Source organism: Megalops cyprinoides, chromosome 8 (genome assembly GCF_013368585.1).
Source record: "Megalops cyprinoides isolate fMegCyp1 chromosome 8, fMegCyp1.pri, whole genome shotgun sequence".
NCBI lineage: Eukaryota > Metazoa > Chordata > Actinopteri > Elopiformes > Megalopidae > Megalops > Megalops cyprinoides.
This window is the reverse complement of record NC_050590.1, coordinates 4,397,585-4,419,931: the sequence shown is the minus strand read 5'-3', so window position 1 is coordinate 4,419,931 and position 22,347 is coordinate 4,397,585. Positions and strand designations below refer to the sequence as shown.

Below are 22,347 nucleotides of genomic sequence, written 5' to 3'. Positions count from 1 at the left end.
CGTTTTCAGACCAGGCTAACAACACTCCCAGGCCAGTGAGTATGAACATAACACTATTCAAGCCTTACCACAAGTTAACTTGTGCAACCTGACCAGACAAGAGAGTTCAGGTGTACTACCATACATCACAGTCACTAGATCACAGGATCCAGAATGCATCCCGATACTACATGTAAAATAAACACCAATACAAGTAGCAGGTGTTTGTCAGTACTTCGGCCCCCTAGCTGTTGTTTTGGTGTTTTTTTTACAGCTCCCATGTGTTCCAGCCCTGCCCCGCTCTCCGCCCTGTCCCGCCTGATTTCCTGCTTGTCTCTGTCTCCTTGTTAGTTAGTCTCAGTGTTTTCTCTGTTGTGTACCTGCCTGATTTCTTGATCCTGTGCTGACTTCTGCCTGTCTTCTTGTCCTACCTTGTCTACTTTGTCCCTGCCTGCCATCCTGCCTTGGTTGCCTGTTCTGCCTGCCTGCCTGGTTTGACCCAGCCTGTTCCTGTTTTTAATCACTGCTCCTTGTTTGTTCTGCCTCGGACTGCCTCCCTGGATTTTGACCCCGCCTATTCTGCCGCCATGAACTTGCCCTCCGATTCTGAATAAACCACTTGGAACCTGAATACACCTGGTCTGCGTTTAAGTCTGTGCCTGTGCCCTGGCAGTGTTAGGGAGTGAGGATTAAGGTGGAACAGAGATGCAGTCTGAAGAGGTGGGTCATCAGTCTGTGTCAGAAGATGGCCAGTGATGGCCAGTGATTCTGCTGTCCTGATCCCTGCGGGCAGCTCATTCCATCACTGAGGGAGCAGTACAGACAGGGATTGTGTCTGAGAGGAGCCACCCTGTCAGGGGTTTCCCCATGGTTGCAAAGCGTAGTGACCTTGGAGGCTACATACTTTTTGAAGACTGACTGTAGGTATGAGGGGGCTGTCCTATTCACTGTACTGTATGCCAGCAACAAGATTTTGATCCGAGCGATAACAAGCCAATGAAATGAGGTGAAAATGGGTGCGACTTGTCTACAGCTGCATTCTGGATTAACTGTAGGCAGCTGATGGCACAGTGTATGTATATAGTATATAATTGTTAAATCTAGCTATACTCTTTCCCTACAGGATGTTTTCTTTTGGTTAGTAAAGATGGTATTCTGACTGCACTTCATGTTTTAACACGTGATGAGGGGGTTCAAAACATTTTACTAATTTCGTTTAGTAGATGGGCATTTGCCATGAACATTTCCCAAATCGCGCATTTAACTATGACTCATCTTCTGAGTTTGTTGGAACTGTGTTAGTCTGGAAACAAGAACCAACAGCCAACATACCATGGCAGCTGTTTGGCGTTGATTCCTTTTTTTTTTTTTTTAATTTAGGCATACTGACATTCGGTACACACGCAAAGACTTTCGGTACGGAAATACGACTGCGACCATTAACACGTGACGCTCCTATTCGTATGGCTGGATCAGTCAGAATTATTCTACCGGAGATGATGTGGAAACAGCACCACCCTAGCGGTGATATAACATGTTACTGCTAAACTAGCGTGCTGAAGAGTTTTCACGTTGAACGGAAATGTCAGTGATTTGTCTGTATATACGATCAATTTACACGCTACAACTAATCAATCGATATCTTTACCAGCAGGTGACATTGTAGCTGGTCAGCTGTACGCATATTAATAGTATTCATTTTGAATACAAATAATAAACAGGAAAGCCAGTTATTTCGCTAGCTAAATAGTTTATTATATATGTAGTTTTGACAGGTGTGATCATTTAGCAGGAGAGCAAACCATCTATGAGAGCATTACTCCAAACTATGATTTGGCAGTTGCTACATACACTGGAGGGGAGAGTCAGTCCAGGTCCTGGATGTAAATATTTTAAATAGTCAGGTGTATTGCAGGGATGTGAACCGTCTCTAAAGTCAGGTGAGATTTCAGCAGTAGCATTATTTATGAAAATGTCGTTTTCCCACGGTGCTGCAGTGCCTATCGGAGTATCCATGGTTCTTGCGAATGGATTCCAGTGTGACGTACGGGAGAAATAATTGGTCGGATACGGTATGCACGTTCAAGTTGATACTACTTATGAAGCAGACTTGAATGCTTGACATAAAAATCGCATTTTTGGTGAGATATTCTTCTTAGAAAATGTACTTCACCAATGGTTTTGTGGGCTTGCTCTTCAGCAATAGCTACAATCATTGGTCAATGTTCCCGACGTTGTAATGCAAACAGTGCACGTTTTATTTCTTTTTAATTAGAACACATGTTTAAGGAGGTGGTATTGTGACATGAAAACATCTTTTTTTCCAATTCAGGAAACAACTGTTGATGCCAGTGACCTCACAGGTTGGCCAGGCATGTCTGTAGGCCTATACCAAAAGAGGAATAACTTTGCCTTGAGGTGGACCACCCACCTGCAGGTGATTGGCATACCTGACTACTTTTAATATGAACATTCAGTGATAAGGTGGGCATTTTGCCATGCTTCAATATCTAAAACTTCATCGCTGGTTTCAGACAATGCCTCCTACATTGCTGAAACGGATCATTCCCTGACCGCTGCTTCTGAAATTGTAAGTCGTAATTTTGTTGGTTTCATTCCACTCTACAGTATGTTCATTCTGCATTGCATGCTGAATCGAGTAAATACCATTTAGTATTTAATGTTAATGACTGTTCTACTAATGTTGATTTGTAAGTAATTTGTAACATCTCAGATATAGACTGCAGGGTTTGAATGTGGGTGTATGGGGATAATGTTTGTTAATTAAGGTGGGTCTGATTGGCCTATTGCAGGTAGCAGGTGGTTTCACCTGAATTGTTCTTGCTGATTTTTGTTCAGCTTGCCAGCCTGATGGGGGAATGGCAGCCAGTCCAAAGTTTCAGCAGGATGGCTGTGTCCCTTACGGTGTCGGTGGAGGTCTTCACCATCACCGCTTTGATCTGGCAGATGGTGCTCGCTGTAAGCCTTTATGTATTATTACTGTCTCATGGTCCTTCCCTCATTTTCCCACCAAGTGTCTGGCTTAGCTACTCTGCACACCACTCCCTTGCATGTATTGATAATGTGTTTTCTCTGCTGTCTGTCTCATGTTAAAAGCAGAAAATACCCAATATAATTTTTGCTACTTTTATTCCCTCAATGTCTTTGTACTCTCCCTTTATGAAATTCAACTTGAAGAGGTTTGGTTTTATTTCCATTTTACTTATTTCCATTTTTATGTAGCTACAGAAAAGGAAAGTCAGATGGCTTTCCGATGAGAAGAACTCTGCGATTCTGAAAGTGGCAGTCCTGAAAGAACAGGTACATTTGAGAAGTACTTTTCCTGTTTGTGTATACCTTGGAAACACCATGAAATGTTTTCTGTGCTGTATCTGTTCTTAGAATAAGAGGTTGGAAATTAAAGTGGTGGCTACTGGCGCATTAGCATCCATCAAACAGATTAAATATGAGGAACTGAAGGTGAGGAGTCAAAATGGTCTGGTTTTGTTAGCATTGTTAATGCCACCTATCATATTGATTAATGTGGCACATTTCAGTCAACTTTAAAAATGGTACAATTCACATTGTCACCATTTCATATTTCAAAAAAAGGAACAATTCTAAGTACTAGAGAGCAAAAGTGGTGCAATGTGGGAGGAAATATGGCATAAATACCATCGAAGATCAGAAAAAAGCCCTATTGAAATTATTAACTTGATGTGAATAAACTTAAAATATTGCAATGTAATAAATAAAACAGTACCATCAGAAATAGGTAGCTGTGTCCCTGAATATACATTTTAAAGATACACTAGATCAGATTTTCCCAGACTAAATATTTTTTCTCTTCTTCAGGGGAGAGACACGGGAACCCAAAAGAGCAGGCAGACAGTAATCAGATGGTCCTTACTTTAGTCAGTAATATACAGCAAAAACAGCTGGCTCTTCAGCTGGCTGGCTAGCTTTACAGAGTTCAGTATAAATTCAAATAACTCAAATAAATAATAAAATAATGCACAAAGCCAGCTGTCTTGCTAGTTAAATATATAGTTTTGACAGTGATCACTTAGTAGGTTAGCAACCCATGTATGTGAACATCACTCCAAACTATGATTTGGCAGTTGCTACATACACTGAAAGGGAGACTCAGCCATGGATGTAAATATTTTAAATAATCAGGTGTGTTACAGAGCTTAGAACCGTCTCTAAAGTCAGGTGAGATTTCAGCAGTAGCATTGCTTATGAAAATGTCATTTTCCCACGGTGCCCATGGGATGACCTACGGTTCTGACAAATTGATCCCTGTGTCACCGGGAGAAATAATTGGTTGGATATGGTATGCATGTACAAGTTGATACTTATAAAGTAGAGTTGAATGCATTTATGTAAGAATTGCATTTTAACTTGACTGCATTAACTTGAATGGATACACTTCTGTCCTATTGTGTTGGAAGTTGCTCTGGGTAAGAGCATCTGCTAAATGAATTTAATGTAATGTCATGATAGCCTTTCACCACAAAACAGTAGGTGAATTACCACAGATCAAGTACCCTGCAGCTCCCTCTGAACCCCTCTGATCACAGAAATCTGAACTACCACGGGGCTGCCCGTGGCATAGGCACGCGGTTCTGTTTAGCTTAGCCGCTGGAGTTCTTCTCTGAAGTTTGCAGGATGAGGGATGAGCTGACAGGCGTATGACAGCTACATCTGGTAATATAGCAGTCACTCTTGTCCAGAGTGACTTTAAAAGTAAGGGTGCAGTGATTCGGGCAGGGAGACAGAGCAGTGCAGATCTGATTGATTTTTAACAAAGGCCCCATCTGGAGAAGGAAAGAGGTGGATCGCAGCAGAGCCAGGAGCAGGTTTGAGGTTCATGTCTCCATGGGTGGAAGACGTTTAGGCCTTGCTTGCTCTTTAGGACAGGTCAAACATGTTTTATGAGAAACTTGTAAAATAACTAATAACTTCGTTCCAATTTCAGATGATGACAATGTACAGTAAGTCTTAAGGACATCTTATCCGAACCCATCTGCTCTTCTCATTGCAATGGTAACAGGAGAATAAATAGAATAAATCAAAACCAAACAGGAAGCTGATGGCGCAAGGAGCTGAATATTTTTTCAGGAAATGTTTTTTTTTTGTAATCAAATTCAATACCAGTTGCTATGCCGTGCAGCTGCTATCCAGGAGTAACAATGGAAGGCTCACAACAATCCCTCTTGTCTGTATGATTTTTGTGGCTTATTCCTATTATATTTTCCAAAGGGTAGGCAAGCTATTTTTATTTTTCTGTATAAAACTTAAAATACATGTTTGCTATTCAGTATTACAACATGATCATGAATGATAGTATTGATTTTTCTCTTGGTCCCAACTGACAGCTATTCAGACTTAAGCAGCCTGTATCAATAATCTGAAGCTAAGACAGAGATCATTTTGGCCATGTTGCTTCCTGTGTTAGACTATAGTGACATACTATACAAGATGTATGTATAACATTATTAACAATACTATTTACTATGAAGCACAATGTTTTGGTCTGAATTCAAAGGCTCACCCTTCACCACTCTTCGCAGAAGGTTGGTAATGTCACTGAATACCTGTGGATGGATTCACTGGTGTCTTCAAGACTGTCTGGGACAGACTCCACTCTTACAATTGCACCCTTCTTTCTGTTATAGCAATTTACAGCTTCTCTTCCTTGGATGGTTACATTTTTAAAACGATTAATCATCACAGAATGTCCTAACAGTGTCAGTACTTCGGCCCCCTAGCTGTTGTTTTGGTGTTTCTCCCTGTATGCCAGTGTCGTCCATGTGCTGCTGTTTACAGTTCCCATGTGTTCCGGCCCTGCCCCTCTCTCCGCCCTGTTCCTGCCCACCTGATTACCTGAACGTCTCTACCTGCCTGCCTGCCCACCTGCATCCCATCTCCTCGTTAGCCCATCCTTTATATACCCTGCTTGTCTCTATCTTGTTGCCATTTCGTCTCAGGTCCACCTGTTTCGTACCCGCCCAATTACTGTTCGTTCCTGTGCTGACTTCCACCTGACTTCGTCCCTGCCTTGGTTGCCTGTTCTGCCTGCTTGCCTGGTTTTACCTAGCCTGCTCCTGTTTTTGATTCCTGCTCCTGGTTTATTCTGCCTCGGACTGCCTCTCTGGTTTTTGACCCTGCCTGTTCTGCATTCCACCTGCCCTGCGATTTTTTTTTTGTTTGTTTTTTTTCCCCTGCCAATAAAGCCTCTTGGAACTTGAACGCTTCTGGTCTGTGTGTGAGTCTGTGTCTGTGCCCTGACAAACAGATGAACATTTTTGTATTTTGTCAGTCTTGATAAGACAATTTGCCATAATCATGATTTTCATTAGTTCTAATGGGTTTAATGCTCTTAATTATGAATTTGTGAATTTATTTTAGTCAGCTGAAATACATATGCTTGTGTTGGCTTGGGAATGTTTTGAGAAAAATCTTAATTACTTGGTTAAATAAATGGTAATAATTACTCAAAATGGATCACTAAACTATAGCCTGAACGTGTAGAACGGTCTTCAGACCATCTTGACACACTTGTGGCCTTTTTAATGTCATTAACATGCAGGGACATGAGCACCGAAATTCATACAACGAATGACAATGTTTCCAGGTGGTATGATTTTTTTTTTCTGTCTTTATCACATTTTTACATTGCAGGAGGAGACAGATGTCGAGACTCACAAGGGAGGCAAGTACACCCCCACTGCGCTTTTTTTTTTCACATTTTATGCCGTAAGTTGGGGGGGGGGGGGGAGGAGGATCTGGATCTGTATTTGAACAACACAAAAGGAGAACCACTCACGGTTCCATAGCCCTCTCACTGTGACTGTTCAAGGTCTCGAGCTCCTTAGGTGTCCGCAGCCAGACATCGTTGACAATCACTGCACAAGCTGCCTCCCTGTGAGCATCATTAACCGACACTCTGATAGCTGCTGCATCCAAACAAACGCGGGGAAACAAAGCAGCGACGTTTAGCGCAGCGCTCTTCCGCACGTGCCCCGGACTTGGCTGACAGAAGCGCGTTCCCCTCAGAGATATCCTCTGTGAAAGGAGCGACGCTGAAAGCGGCAAGATGCTTCAACAACGCACGGAGGAACTTCGCAGGCGCTTGCCTGGGGCGACACCGCCGAACACTGCGTTTGCGCTACATCCAGTTTCACAACATACGGGCGACAAAACAGCAAGAGAGATTTGTTTATACCCACAACGCCGTATTCTCTTCTTTTTAACAGTAAATTTCTATGAAAATTATTTGTGCTTTTACGACAGATGAGCAGAGGTTTAGTGCATTGGCTTTAGGTATGTTTAACGTTAATCTTCTGCAGGAGTTCAGCGTGTCTCCATAACCTTGTACTCTGAATCGGACAGAAGCATTTAGAGATGTTTTATACTGCAAGTCACACTACGTGTGATAGGTAAAAAATATAAATAAAGGGTTTAAGTCAATCTGGAAGGTAATTTAACTCTCATCTCAACATTTATCTTGAATAACAGCCAAACATTTATTCACCAGAGGCAGCTTGTAAAGGCAAATATTTCTGAACAACGATTAAGCAGATCATTGGCCAATATTGCAAAGTTGTTTACACAGGAGGAAGTGGTGCAGGGTCAGAGCCGCTGTAAGCATTAGAGACACTCATGTGAAAGGTGAAGATGATGACCTTAATGATTCACAAAACATGCCTCGTCTCTGCACGGCTGGGGAGGGAAGGAAGAGATGGCCATACCCTCATTAACAGGATGTCCACCCACCCAGTAAGGGTGTGGGCCCTTAGCCACCCTCTCCTAGTCGATATGGAAGGATGGTGTTTACATTGTTGGAGTGATATAAACACAAGCCAGATAAGGTTCTGTGGTAGTGTTGCACAGCAGGAACATCCCCTGACGTAAGTGACTGTGTGAAAAAAACTGTGAAGAAAATGGCAGCACGTTCATAATTGTAATTAAAAGCACTTGACGAGCCCTGGGTGTGTGTATATTTATAGACACACAGAGGAAAGCACCCCCCCCCCACCCCCTTCTGTTCTACAGGCGATTGTCAAAAGAATCAAATCTTTCTGTGTGGTGTTTACACTCGAGCCTGTGCTATGCTGCTCCCCTGGGCATTCTGACAGAGGAACCCCACCCCCCACAAACACACACACAAACACATACACAAACACACACACACACACATACACACAAACACACACACGCATATACACACACCCGCACACACACATACACACATACATACATGCACTCATGCATGCACACACACACATTTCATACCCCCATCACCCCATACAGTCGCCTTTCGGATGAATAATTGTTCATAACAATAATGATTGTTTTGTCTTTATCTGTGTGCTCCTGGGTGCAAGTTGCAGTGGATGAGAAACTCTTGATGGCCAAAAGCTGCGAGGTTGAACCACACTGAGCCCAGAGGTCTGCTGTTACTCACCTGGAGTCACCAGGTGTGTCACCTGTAGTCACCTGGTGTGAGGGACGCCTGTGCTTTTGATATGGTTCTTCCCAATGAGGAGAAGTCATAGTGGCATGGAGGGAGGTTTCAGCCCCTATTTTTCCATCTCCTCACAAAAATCGAATTTCTTTTCTCCAAGTCAGACGTCAACGGACTTGTACACTTGAACATGTTTTCAGCCTCTAGAACAGACCTGGTGTTTCCTTTAGAAGGAAGCTGTGATCCTTTGATCATTCAGTGGGTTTATTGGGGCCTCACTGTTGCAAGAGCTGTTATGTTATTTTGAAAAAAGCACATTTTAGGCAGCAGGCCTTTTATTGCATTCCAGTGTTGGTCATTTATGATCAGAAGTAGAGTGCCGGCCTAGTGCTCATTGAGGTCCTTATGGTAGGTAGGTAGGTAGGATAACTTTACCCATAGGGCATTGCAGTTTGCCAGATCTCTCGAGAACCACAGGCTCTGTTCTTCATTCCACCTGGGATCTTCTTTTTACAGGCGGATGTACTGATTGCTACTGAGATGCGTGCATGGATGCATTTCAAATGTGGTCAACAGTATAAATTAAAATCTTTTTCTAAAAGATTTTCTTTTCTAAAAAATTTTTCTGACCTAATTAAAATTAAGCAACCTTACCAGATAGCCTCAAGCAATTTATGAATACATTTCTACATTTCAGTATGGTACCGTCATGTAGGTACATAATTTCAACACATGGTGGCGCCAGGACCCTATCCTTAACAGGGCAGAAAAACGCAAGCGTGGCAGCAATGTAAAAGGTTCGCTCAGCATGCTTTTGGAACACAGCTCTCACACTGGTTTGGATTAAAAATCACACTTTCCACACTTACAGCAGCAATTTCTCAGCTGCTAAATGACAACAATGTAATGAAACTATTGCATGCCACGGTGCTTAAAATGAGCACAAAATCTCTTTTGCTAACTGAAAAGAAATGGAACTGGTTTGTTATGTGTGTAATGACAATATCAACACATCTTATGCCACTCAGCAACACAACAACCAAATTCTGTTTTCTAAGATGGGTCAGTAATCTATAGCATATGGCTGCACATATTATATCTGATGATGTACAGTGGGGGTATTTGTGAGAAGTTATATCGAGGTAATTGGGCTTGTTCTCAAAAATGACCTAAACCCTGGGTGAGAAACAGTGATGTTGCGCTTTTGAGCTAAGCACTTAACTTTGGTTACTATCCACCTGTACAAATGGATAATATGTTCAATGTAAGCTGCAGTGGTTGCTATGGATAACAATCATTAATAATAGATTCCTCCTACCTTATATATTGGTCTCTTCTCCATTAGTGAGTCTGGCTGACAATCGTCTTTTGTTTAAAAAAAATAAAAAAAAACGCTTGGAAATTAATATGGAGCAGCGGTATGGGGCGGCAGTGTAGCATAGTGGTTGTTGAGCAGGTTCCCGGTTCGAATCCCTGCTGCCACTCTGTAAGCTGGGTTTGAGTCATTGAGTCACACCTGCTAGCTCTGAACTCTCAAGCTCACTGGAACAGGACGGGGGTCACAACAGGGCGGGCAGCAATGTGACGTAGTGGTAAGGAGCAGGACCCGTAAACCAAAGGTTGCCGGTTTGAATCCCCGCTGGGGCACTGCTGTTGTACCCTTGGGCAAGGTACTTAACCCACAATTGCCTCAGTAAATATCCAGCTGTATGAATGGATAACATTGTTAAAAAAAAAACTGTAGCTGATGTAGGTCGCTCTGGATAAGAGTGTCTGCTCAATGCCAGTAATGTCATGGTACTCTGCACGCTTTGTAGGCAAGAATTCTTTCCTGAACATGTCGATATTTGAGTCTGAAGACTCCAGTGCCGTGTCCTTCAAGTTGACCCGGTGACTTCAGGACAAACTAAGCTGAACGGTAACAGCCTGAAATCAACATCCTCACCTTGGATTCAGTCCTTCCCTTGGTATAGTGGCACAATCATAATTCTGTCCAAAGCACAATTAGCAGGAGGCCTGCTGTAATTTTTCAGCGCTCGGGTGAACAGCAAGCAGTGGAAACGTGAGGTGCATAGCACGTCAGGTCTTTTTTGATCACCTGCTCCAGCTCTCGGTGGATCTCCTGTCTTGAGATGAGGCTGAGATTTCTCAAGCTGCAGTCCAGCACTGACAAATATGGAGCTGAAGACTGCATCTGCAAGCAGTTGCCAGGCACCATGGATAGCAATTACGCAGACAAACAGAAAAAAAAAAATCAGAAAAAAACAGAAAATTGCTACAGTGAATGTGTCTGCGTTAATCCTTCTCATGAATAGATTCCTTCGTGTATCAGGTGGAGTAGCTCAGACAGTGCTTTCTGCACTCACCTCAGCAGAAAGTGATTGCCTAAATGAAGTCAGAAGATATGTGCAGAATTAATGCTCTGATGAATTATTGCACAAATCACAGGGGGGCTTTCTTGGTCCACCACCTACTGTGGATGGAAACTAACTCTTTTATCATTCATCCAAATAACTACAATATGGATCATTAAAATGTATCGCATTGCACTCTCCAAGGCCAGTGAAAAAAAACTGAAGATGACAAAAAACAATTCAAATAGACCTCTAAATTAAAAATTAATATGTTTCAGTTAACACTGAAAAATCCATCTTATGCACAATAGATGCACTGGCTGTTTAATATAAATTTAAATTCTGCAGTCATCTCAGATCACTACAGCTTAGCCCTGTCTCTCAGAACTTAACTCGAAAGCTATTGTTTCTCTCCGATAGCATGGTCCCCTATTAGTAAGACATAAGATGTAAGATATAAGAGAGCTTTATTGTCATTGTTCAGGACAACGAAATTACAGTTGCAACCCTGTGTCAGTGCTATGACAACATATGACAAGGATTTAAAAAACAAGAATATATGCAAAATGTGTGAATATATAAAATATTAGGAGTGTACGGAACATAAATAAATAGTAATAATAAAATGTCTGTGCATTAGCAGGAACAGTCAGCAGAGTATGTAGCGGTGTGTACATGCCTTAAGTTCTGGTACGGTAGGAATGTACTCCATAGGTGTTACCATAAAAATCTCTGTTTCACACATATCTGATTATTGCACATGCCCATATTATTGCATTACAGTGTATTGTATTAAAGTGCAGTGTACATGGTGTTCACATTATTGCACAAAAGGTGGTTTGCATTGCATTACACAAGAAATTACACAAATGTGTAATTTCTTCAAATAGCTGGTTAAACAGGAATATGAGTACATTTTTTCACAACTGCTCATGAAAACACCACTTTGAAGAAAATTATCCTAATTATCCTTAATAATTACCTTTTAAAAAGTCTTGTGTAATCACATGCGTTGGCATCGGTATAGCTTGCAGGCACAGATCAGGCGGGAGTGAGGTGAGCTAGCCCATCTCCCAAACCTCTACTCTTTCCTGACAGTATGACTGTATCAAAGGAACAATCCATGCCACACCTCGACAGATGCGTTCTACATTTCTCTTCAGCGAGAAAACAGCTTTGCCAAGCAGAGATTTCCCACAGAGACGTCGGCTTGTTTCTATTTACTCACGTCATTGCAACACCGTTTTCTTTTCCAAATAACACTGCGATTTTGTTTCTGCTGAAGACGTGCGGCCGCCAATGGCACGCCAGAGTAACTCCTCAAAATTGTTAAGGGTGACCTTGGACATGGCTTACACTGCCTTGAAAGAGACAGAGCGAAGAGGAGGAATGGGGGGTGCCCCTGTAGAGGGTAGGGAAGACTGGATCACTTGAACCCACTGGCATGTGACAGCTTGGTAAACCGAAGATAAGATGTGACATGTAGTGAGGGGTGACCTGGAGCAGGGCGCGTGCACCCAGGAACTAAGGCAGCCTTCAGCACCTGCTGTTCTGAAGACAGCGCCGTTCTCCATCACAATGACACCACAGCGGCAGCTCGGTCAAACTGCAACAAACCCAGACATCGCACACATCCGTCTTATTAATGAATCATATCTCTCGACAACAAGAGATTTGCTTATTTATTTCTTCACAACATAACACCAGAGAGGAAAACACCAGAGAGCTAAGAATTTTTTTTTTTTTTTTTTGCAATATATAACAAAAATCACAGTACTCAGGTCCATAAAGAAAACAAAACACAAAGCAGTTTACAGTTCTCAGATCCATAAAGAAAATGAAAGAAGTACTCAGTGCTCAGTACTGTAATAACCACATAAAGTAACCACTGCGATGTGCCAAAATATTCAGGCCATTGAGGTTATTTGTATTTTTAAGTGTGATTATACAAGGCATCTCTACTATTTATCATCCTCACTGTGTACAGTTTACAAAATATTTAAATATACCTCTGTGTACAACATACAAATTTGGCCTGTGTCTGTAAAACATCCTTGCCAAACTGAACTGAGCATGTGATAATAATCAAAGGAGTAATCACTTATGTTGCAGCTTATCCTCCACGGGCCACAGTAACGTTCTTGCACTCTCCTTCTTAATGTGAGAATGGTAGTGACTCCATGCATTCATTCAGAAACACTGTCCAGCTTCTAGTGTTTATACAGCTGAGTGTGAACAAACATGTTTGCAAATTCTACAGAGCTCAAGAAATAAATTACATACATTTATTTCTTCACTGTTCAAGTCAAGGACTGGCTAACAAACTCAGAGTATACAGTCTGCTTGTAGTCTTTAACAAAAAAAAACAAAGCAACAAAGCAAGGGATCTTCTCCTTTCCTTTTACCCGTCCTCACTGGGGCTTCTCCAAGTATGGCTTGTTTGCAGTCTCATGCTGACACTGTTCCCTTAAGGGGAATTCACTGTGGTTCTCTTCCAGTTTTCATCCTGCTGACTTCACTTTCTCATTAGGATGACTCCTTACCAGATCCTGGCTCTGGTGAGCACCCATGATCTACAAACCCACTCATACACAAAATAAAAGCCATAAACCATGTTATGAAACACACCAAACACATGTGGGGGATCGCTTGAACGGGGAACTGACAGTCATTTTACTGCGATTCAATGCATCTAAAAACCAGTATATCAGAAAAAAAAACTTCAGTGAAGACCACACCTTGCAGTAGTTGTGTTCCTTTTCAATGGCTGCTTGAGTTTCAGACCTAAAAGTCACAATGGAAGTAAATACACACAGAATTATCACCAGACACACCATCCAAGACACAATAAATAGCAAAAAATGAACTGTTTCCACCAGAGCAAAGGATGCCAAATCTCAACAAACTGATCATTTCTGGCACTCACAGCTTTTAAAAGACAAATACTTACATTCTACTTAGGTAGAATCATGTGACAGACTGAAAATCTCTCATCAAGGCTTCTCGCATATCCTGAGCTCTCAGGTGAAAGTCATGTTTTTAAAAATTGGCCCCAAGGAAAGGATGAGGCAGGACACATCAACAGACACCCAATCAGATGGCTCTTCCAGGCTTTTAGTGGAAACTGACTGTTCATATCCAACCGCTTTCTCTGGGTGGCTTCTTTTTTCAAGAAATCAATGATATGCTCCTCACAGAGAGGGAGTCTGAAGTAGCATCCTGCATGCTTGATTGTTCATTCCCAGCCGTTCTGTTTTAGCGGTACACCAAAGGCAGGCCTTGTGTGCTCACAGTGTGGGATCCCTGCATTTCCAAAGTGAGCCGTTATTAATCATGAGCTAAATGATTCATGACCTGGTCAAGGCTCAAACCTTGCTCACACAAGAGGCACTTAGCATAAGAGCCAGCCAGCATTGATTTTTACACGCTCAAATCTCAGGAGGATGCAGTCACTGCGAGTGGCCCCGTGGGGAGAAAAAAAAGCAAAGATTGATCATTTTTCCTCTTCACATTTGGACTCTGAATCTCTAGTGAATAGTTCCTATTGTAGGAGTCCCCAGAGGAGTAATATCAGATGACTGTGTGCATTTTTGCCATTCCAATGCAAACCTCTCGCACAGCTCCACGATTGCTTGGCATGACCTCCCTTCACCATTATTGATGGATTAGGCAGTACTTTTTCGCATTAAGGCCAAAACTCCAAGTTCCTGTTTTTTTTTGTTCCCCCAGATCTTTTAGAGGCCACTTTCCATGCTTCCCAATTACACAGATGAAAAAGAAGTACACACACGTAAAGCGTACTCACAATAAATTACGCTTTTAAACAATTCATAGGTCAGGGAGTTGGAATTCTCTCCAGTGTTCAATCAAAATCGGTAATTCCTATAATTAGGCTAGGTGGATTGTGACGTTTATTTTTGTTCTCCCCCATCTGCCTTTGAAATTTTAATCAGCACTGTTAATCTACCAGCATTTCTCAATGCAATCAGTGACCTGATGATGAATCAAGCAGTTGTGGACAATTCCCATAAATCAAGCTGCAGACTGCAATCAGGCAATGGAGATACGCAAGAGCAATTAACAATTCAGCTAAAGCTTGCAGCAGGTCGTTACTAGATCCATAACAAGGGAGTGTGCATATTACATGCACACATGGAGACCAAGCATTGCAATGTTTTTTTCATCTGATAAACTTCCTCATGTAAAAATTCACAATGATAAATTCATCAAATTTGTATACTGATGATGTATGATAATGAAAACAGGAGATATGTCCATGTATGTGGATAAAAACGTGGATAAAAGTATTCCTGATGAATCAGACTTTGTATGAAACCTGTGCATAGCCACGGTACACAGACAGGTGCAACAGTTTCTGCAGGTTGACAAATTGCATAAAACACAGAGTTAGTTATCAAAGAATTTACACAGCTGACATTTTCTGGAATAAAATTCATTATTTATTTATGACATTGTCTGTGCAATGTTTTTAAGTTTAAAGTACGAAACAAACATTTAAATTTTTTAAAATAATACCCCATAAATACATTTTTCTACTATGTCATGTTTTTGCTCATATTTACCCAAGAGCATAAAAAAATTTTGAGGACTCTGTAAAGAGTCCTCCTCCGGGTTAAGGCACAGTGAAGGGGCAACAGTGTGGCATAGTGGTTAAGGAGCACGACTTGTACCCAAAAGGCTGCTGGTTCGATTCCCCACTGGGGCCCTGCCCTTGGGTACAACCACAATTGCCTCAGTAAATATCCAGCTATATAAATGGATAACATTGTAAAAAAGTGTAACCGATGTAAGTTGCTCTGGATAAGAGCATCTGCTAAATGCCAGTAATGTAATGTGTAAGTTCACACACCTTTCTCACCATTCTCCTTACAAGCATGGAGAGACCTATGAGTGAGATGTTCACTCCTGTTGGTGAACTCTGAAATTATACATCACCTGTGACATGCAACAAAAGGCAGTGTGTTCCAAAAGCAATTACATGGCAGGCAGATCAATCAATTAAAATTCAAAGGAAAATTAAAACCTAAAACAGTGCTGGGGATTCATAATTTATTTGAGCTGACATGGAGAGCAGTGGGGAATGTTTCCTTAATAAGAATATCAAATATGCAAACATAATCCAAACTTCAAGGCTTATGGGAAATATATTGTGTGCATAAGAGGAAAACAATCAAATTTATATATGGTAGACCCCTTGAGGTTTCACGTTTCCAAATCCATCTCTGGTCATGGCACTGTGAAACAGACCATGACAAAATACACCTAACAATGCACTGTGACCTAGTCTGGTCAGAGGGTGCAACCAGAAAGTAACAGTAAAAGACATACATGGTCAAAACTTTAATTTAGAATTTATCACATCTATCATATGTAGTACTTACAAAAATCATTGACCATTGAACAAAATTGTTGCTAAGCACAAACACCAAACTTAGAAGTAGAAGTTCTTTGACATGATTTTTGGTGTCTCTCTAAAAGACCGTCTCTAATGGTTGTGTAAAAAGCAGCTTTTTTGACAGGGTTCTGTATTACTCTGTTCACTCAAAATAAAGTCCCTGGCTGCTGGTATGGCTGACTTACATCAGTGACTAAATTAAAAGGGTTCTGTTCTTTGAATACATCACACAGTGTGGAATGCTCAATTGTGCATGTAAGTATTTGAAACAGAACATGTTTCAAATGTTAAATCTGACCCTTAAATACGCAGCTGTATAAATACATATGTCATTTGCAAGTTATGTGTGGCAGAACAGGAGCATCTGTTCACAAACAATGTGATAAAGTAAATGATTGTAAGATTATTTGAAAAAAAAAACATTTTTTTTTTTTTACCAGATCTTGTGATGGTTAAAATACTCACCACCTCTTGTCTGATACTTGCATTCATTGGTGTTCATAACCGGAGGTTGAGAATGGAGGTCTGTGAGTTTTGTTTTTATTCATTGGACATCTGTTACGTGTGGTGTGTGTTTATCTACAGAAACCACCATCTCAGCTATGACAGTTAAAATGTGTGTAAACGTTCAAATGTTCAAATGTCACACATGTCTTCTTTAACCTCGTCTCAAAAAATTTCTCCACATCTCTGTGCTGTCCTCTGCTCACCATTTCTAAGACATATTGGGCCAATAGAGAGTCAGGACACATCCCATAGTTGTTATGCAAAACTGAGAAATCATTATCTCATTATTTAATAGTATATTAATAATTTAATAATTTAATCAATAATTTAATTAGAGCATACGGGCAAAGTAAGGGTAAACTTAGTTTGTAATTCAAAAGAAACAATTAGGAAACGATCCTACAGACCTCACACTCCACACATCATTGGTATGCCCCTCCACGACTTAACATTTGAGCCGCGTCTTCTGGATTGCTCTACGGCAGCGTTTCTCAAACCTCTCCTGGAGTACCCCCTGCCCTGCATGTTTTAGATCTCTCCCTGCTCCAACACAGCTGATTCAAATGATCCACTCGTTATGAACTCCTGAAGCTGCTTAATAACAAACTGATCATTTGAATCAGCTGTGTTGGAGCAGGGAGAGATCTAAAACCTGCAGGGCAGGGGGTACTCCAGGAGAGGTTTGAGAAACGCTGCTCTACGGTAAGTGCCCTTCTGGTGGAGGTGTTTCAGGAGGACTCGGACTTCACCGTGCTGGCGTCAGGTGTGGCTGGCAACAACCTCCTTGGAGTGACTGCGAGTACTGGAGGATTCCTCCCTGGCAGAGAGGCACAGGTATCCACCTGACAGAAAACAGCATTAATTGATGCTCAAAGATTCATCACCTATTGAATTCAGCTAGAGGCCGAGCAAATAAAACACATCACTTTATTGTGCTCATCTACAATCGGAACACAATCACGTCAGCAAGTGAAAGTTTTTTCTTTTCCGCAACACAGATTATAAATACTGACATGTTAATGCAAAGACATGAGAAGCATTTGAACCTCAGCTCCAACAGGATGTTCTTCCAGAGCCCCATGGAGCAAGAGCATGAGGGCCGTTTTCTCTCAATTACGGGTGAAACTCAACCTGCAACTTCCACAACGATGTCCTCTTCCTTCCCGGGAAAAAATCAAATATAAAAAAGCTGTACAACTCCAAAACAATTAGGACAACTAGCATTATGTTAGTCATTCCATGTATGTGTGGTGCACTATTATTGTTGTTTGTTGTACCACTACTGTTGTTTGGTATCTGTTGGTGTCACCTTGACGTTGTGTGAAAGCGCTATGAGAGACACCGGAACTGGGGTCAAATTCCTTGTATGCCCAGAAGCCTGCTTGGCCAGTACACTCTGATTCTGATTCTTATTCAAAAAATTCTTCAATGGACAAAAAAACCAAACTCAAATGGCATCGTAAAGCATGTTATTTATGGTCCTCAGAATTGGGCCTGACATGGTTTCCACTGCTGTCAGCCCGTAACGTATCGCAGCAAGGTGTTCGGCGGACAACTAAATCAATCCACTCTAGGCGTGAGAGTGAGGGGAGCAATTCACAAGTGAGTTCCTGTTTATGCTGACTCAAAAACCGGCAACACATTGAGCCCCAAATCCCACTGAAACAGACTGATGAAGCTGCTCTCCACTGCCGCTGCCAGAGAAGAGTGAGGCAACTGGCCCAGTTCCTCCTGCTCCTACCAAGACATAAAAAGATATCTGAAATGACAGACAGGGACCTCCAAATATAAAAAGGAAGCCTTAGCTGGATACAGGGTAAACCCAGAGCCCAATTTGGGGCCCGTGGGCCACGTTTGGCCCACGATCACTTTGTTTTGGCCCGCCATGAGCTAGCAGGTCACTTGCCTTCTCCTTTCGGTCCTCACCGTTGTACTTTGAAAAAATGAGGGTATGTGTCATTTTGTAGTGACAAGGGATATTATATTATATTTATATTTATTATATTCTTTCAAAACAGCCACTTTCTGTCTGCAAATGAGACAAACTGCTGTCGAATTTATTTCTGTAAAAAAATAGTCGTCTTGCCAATTTTTCCTAAATTTTCTTTAATCAGTGTGCCACTGCCTCGATCGCTCCATCTTGACTGGCTGACTCAAATAGATAGATAGATAGATAGATAGATAGATTGATAGATTCTTTTATTGTCATTGCACAGAGTACAACAAAATTGAGTCAAAGCCAGTGAAGTAAGATACACGCACAGCAAATCAGCATTTTTTAAAAAATAATAATATTAAAAGCGGGAGAGAGAATACCGTAATTCTTCGTAGATTCATTACGATTAGGTTTTTAAAGCACTTTCAAAATAAGAGAATAAGCTTGTTTATATTTTTGTCAATTTTTCAAGTCAAATGTCCATTCTTGATTACAACGGTGGACAATACAGCTCTGTGATGGAGTGCCGTCACTATGGTTGAGTATGCGCTCTGACTGCCATACCAACGAGCCTGGCTCTTTGGCGTCGCGGTCAAAGTGGCATGGTTGGCACCTCGTAGACCCGGGTTCGAGGCCAGGTTGGGTGCCTGCTCTTGCCTTTCGCTACAAATGGTGTCAGAAGTGGGATGGCTTGCCGTGAGGCCATTGGAGGTGTGCCTGGTGTGTGAGCTGTATGAGGGACCCCCAGGTTCAGTTGACCCTGGTGTGTGAGGGACCCCAGAGATGGGTGAATCACGGTGTGAGGGACCCCAGAGATGGGTGAAGCACTGGTTAGTGGGGCACCCTGGGATGGGAGAAGTATGGCAGGAGAATACATGAGGGACACCATGGTGTGTGAAGCACATGGGCGCGCTTCCAGAAGGGGAGGGCAGTGTGACGGAGTGCTGTCACTACGGTTGAGTATGCACTCTGACTGCCATACCAATGAGCCTGGATCTTTGGCGTTGCGGTCAAAGTGGCATGGTTGGTATCCCGTAGACCTGGGTTTGAGGCTGGGTGGGGTGACTGCTCTTGCCCTTCGCTACAAGCGCATAGGTATCATTTACGCTGGGGACGCTGGGGACATGTCCCCACCACTTTTTGTCGTGGCCCATTTCATCCCCACCACTTTAAAAAGGTGTGAACATGTGGAACCCGTCCCCAGCACTTTTCAAAACAAGATAATCCTAACCCCTAACCCTAGCCCACCTCACCTGTTGTATCTTGTGTTGCATATACTGTTGTCCCTCCTGCAGGACCTCAAGGCAAAACAGGCACAGAAGGTTTTTGGTGTTTATGTGCACTGTCTGGAAGTTCCTCTCAACATCTGAAAAGAATGAGGATCTGAAACAGCGCACCTGGTCTCATAAAGAAAAAAAAAATACAAGATGGCAATTTTTCTGTCTCTCCTCATTCAGCTTTAACATGTATATTTTTTTACCCAGCAAACATAAGGCGTTTGTCCAGGTTTGTGAACGTCCCTTGTGTGTTCTAAGAGAATATGTTGCATTTCAAATCCTTGTTCGCATATTTCACATCTGTCTGAAACAACCATTGTGTGTGTGCGCGTGTGTGTGTGTGTGTGTGTGTGCGTGTGTGTGTGTGTGTGTGTGGGGGGGGGGTTCACATCAGAGTAACTGTATCAAAGGAAGTAATTACGAAAGCAATTACAACACAATAAAACTAAATAGGTTACGGCAATTAAACAAAACAAACTTTATTCTATCATTGTTTTTCATTTATATTTTCATCAGCGAATACAGTTAAAAAAAAAATAATAATGCACAGTGCATTCGCTCTGGGAAAGCCAAGGTGAAGTGTTACACCATAAGACAGATGTGAAAGTGGCAGTCCGGGAGGAGGATGTGGTGACCCTCATTGGTTGCCTGGCGTTGGCTGGCCTGTCTGTCATTGTGGCTCTGCAGCTGGGGGCGGGGGGGACAGCTGGGGGTGGAGAACTGTTGGCCACAGTCCAGGCAGATGGTGTCGCTGTCCCCGCTCTCCTCCTCCAGGTGAAACTTAGCATGTTCCATGAACCTGCAAGGGGCCGTGGAGGATGAGCCACATTTATGCATTTCCGTGCCGATGGAGGGGGAAGTGGGGGGTCGAGGTGTGGTGGGGTGGGGTCTGACACCATCAGACGTCTGGCGGCCTCACTCCTCCTCTTCCCAGCTTGCTTTTGTCTTGCTTGTTGAAATTGCAAAAATACAAAGAAAGACCCAAACTCAACATACACATTCCAAACACAACTACTCTTCATCTTTGGGAACCAAAAATGAATTGGTTCTCCATTTCCTCCCTGCAATTATTATTTTATTTTCCTTGTAAACACGTACTTGAATCACACAAAATGGGCCATAATTAGCATAAGTTTAAATACAATACTTAAATGCGATGCTCAGATGCCTTGTTTACCTACACACCATGCAACCTGCAAAAAAGCTTTCTAAAGGACAAATCTAACACACAATCAACAAATACCGCTGGCTAATTAAATTCAGCTTCACTTAATATTTCAACACCTCAGACTTAATTATCTGGTAATTTGAATATTTTCTTGCAAACAGCATATCGCTTCCACTTAGTCAAACATGTTGTGTTTACCATAATAAAAAAAAACTCATTCAACTTTGGCCCTCATTTAGAACAGAAACAGGAAAAAAATGAAGCCTAATAACATAATGAGGCAGATTACCGTCTGCATTAAGTGACGCTCTCGGATGAGGAGCACGGCCTAAGAGCTCACTAATGCAATTCCTTGGTTCCCAGTGGTTTTCAAAAAAAAAAAAAAAACAAAGCAAGGAAAAAAAAAAGATAAATTAGCGTACATTCTCCTTATAGCTCACTTTCTAAGCATGTATAATAGGCATTATAATACCTGCAATTACAGCGTTGCTTTTTGTTTTTGCTTAATGATGTGGGCGCCGTGGAGCTGGCGGGGGTCTCCGTGGCCCCGCGTGCCCTGCCTGCCGACGCAGCCCTGACGAGGCAGGCCCCATTTTTCACTCCTCTCCTTCCGCTTCCTCAGCTCCCCTAATAGGGATTTTTTTTTAATGCTGCAGAACTGTGACCTTGGCTTCTGGGCTTCGGTGTGCCAATAGGAATGGGCCTGTGCATTAAAACAGCTTACACGGACCTTTTTTTATTTCCCTCTTCCATACACACCGTTCCAGACTAAAGTTATTTAATCAAAGGAACGGTTCTTGCACCACCTAAACTATCCCCCATAACTCACGACGGGCCCCTAATGGGACTCGGGCTGAGAGCGTCATCTATCTGCAGAAGAGCGCCGTAATGAAGGCTGTACCGTTTTGCTACTCCTATCCCCCTGGCTTTGGTCGTAATCACTCTCTGTGCACTGAGGAGACCCCAGCGTGCTGTTCTGCTCCTTGCCTGCTTTGATCACCGCAAGAGTTTCTCTAGTGGAATACTGCCCCCCCCCCCCCCCCTTCCCTTTCTCCGGCTGCCCTGCCCTACACAACAAATCTAACGGCATCATTGCACAGAAAACCCTCACCGCTCTGGTGATCCACTGGACCGGTGTCATGGTTGCCACTCCGAGTGCGAGTTACAAGGCAAACTCTGCAAGGTTGCGTGAGAATCGGAGGGTGAGGGTGTGCGCTGAGGGGGGGAGTGAGGGGGG

At 42.4% G+C, this 22,347-nt stretch overlaps 1 long non-coding RNA gene across 1 annotated transcript; it reads left to right on the top strand.

Annotated features, from left to right (window-relative positions):
* The first annotated feature begins 2,317 nt into the window (after positions 1 to 2,317).
* Positions 2,318 to 2,930, top strand: LOC118781555. Its single transcript, XR_005005110.1, has 3 exons — positions 2,318 to 2,416; positions 2,514 to 2,569; positions 2,839 to 2,930. It is a non-coding gene; the product is annotated as an uncharacterized LOC118781555 (long non-coding RNA).
* The last annotated feature ends 19,417 nt before the right edge of the window (positions 2,931 to 22,347 follow it).